The sequence below is a fragment of the Morus notabilis genome, unplaced genomic scaffold (assembly GCF_000414095.1).
Source record: "Morus notabilis unplaced genomic scaffold, ASM41409v2 Scaffold1420, whole genome shotgun sequence".
Taxonomy (NCBI): Eukaryota; Viridiplantae; Streptophyta; class Magnoliopsida; order Rosales; family Moraceae; genus Morus; species Morus notabilis.
In genome coordinates, this window is record NW_010361775.1 from 127,576 (window position 1) to 129,270 (window position 1,695).

Genomic DNA, 1,695 nt, shown 5'->3' on the forward strand with positions numbered 1-1,695 from the left:
CGCAGTTATCTTCCGCAGTAAGTTTAAGAAAAATCATGTATATGTATATATGATTTAAAGGTTTCAAGCATGTATGTTTAAAAAGTATAGGTACATATGTATGTTAAGGAAACCGAGGTTGTAGCTAACAACCCTCGTTTTGAGTGTTTAAGTTTTAGAACGTTGCAACAGAGCATGCAACAAATAAACAAATTTTAAACATGACGATTTAAACGATTGATTTTAAAAGGGCTTTAAGATGTACTTGAATTTAAGATTTCTCACGAAATCCGTTTTAAAGTCAAAATTAAATGGCCTGATTGAATTGGCTAGTTTTAGAAAGGCTTTTAAAGAGTATTTGAAATAGGAGTTCAAATGCTGCTCTGTTTGAAAGATATTTTTAGAACGTTTTATCTTAACTGAAATTAAGAAAAGCTTTAAGAAATTTAGTGATTCACTTATTTGAAATTATTGTTGTTACAAATTATGAAAGTATTCTTATATTAAAAAAAAAATGTTCCGCAAATTTTAAGAAACCCCAGTAAGTACAAGTTAAAGTTTAAGTTACAGTGGCGGCCTCATAGGAGGGGCGTCACAGAATGTTACTTGTATCACAGGTACTTATTTTTTAGTTGCTTTGAATATTTTTTTATCCATTTCAAAGCATTGGATTGTTGATTCTGGAGCTTCACGACATATATGTTCAAAGGCTGAATTTTTTATGTTCTTGAAACCGTTGCAAAACTCTAGTGTCATGCTACCTAATCATACTAGTATTCCTATCTCTTTGTATGGACATGTGAGAATAAGTTTGAAGATATTGCTTAACGATGTGCTCTTTGTGCCACAGTTTAGATTCAATTTAATTTCAGTGAGTGCACTGACTACTGATGCAAAGGTGATTTTGAGTTTCATGTCTGATTCCTTTGTGATTTAAGGTATCAACACCAAGAAGATGATTGGCAGGGGTAAAAGGCTAGATGGTTTATATGTTCTGGATGCTAATAACTATGGTTTGCTATCTATAGATTTAAACTCTGTTTCTCATTTGTTTGTGAATAATGTCACTACCAAGATTTGGCTTGCTAGACTTGGTCATTTGTCTTTTAAAAAATTAGTAGGTTTACATAAACAATTGAATGTTGATGTTTCAAAGTTTAATAATGATGGTCCATGTTGTGTTTGTCCATTAGCTAAACAATGCAGATTATCTTTTGATTCTCATAATCATTTATCTGATTCAACGTTTGATTTGGTGCACTGTGATATCTGGGGTGCATATCATGTTCCTTCACATGCTGGTTATAGATATTTTTTAACCTTGGTTGATGATTGCACTCGTTTTACATGGATCTATCTACTAAAACAAAAATCTGATGTACTTTCTATAGTTCCTAAGTTTTACAAAATGGTACAGACTCAGTTTAATGTTACTATCAAGAAGTTTATGATAGATAATGCTCAGGAGTTGGCTTTTACTAAGTTGTTTGACAAACTTGGGATACTACATCAGTTTTCTTGTGTGGAGATACCTCAACAAAATTCAGTTGTTGAACGAAAACATCAACATTTGCTCAATGTTCCCCGGGCTCTCTTCTTCTAGTCCAGATGTGATGACCTTGCTGATTTGGCCATCACTGTATGTGACGACCCTAACTTTTGATCATCATCCTATACTCATACTTAACATTACTTAACCTCTAACACTTACTAATT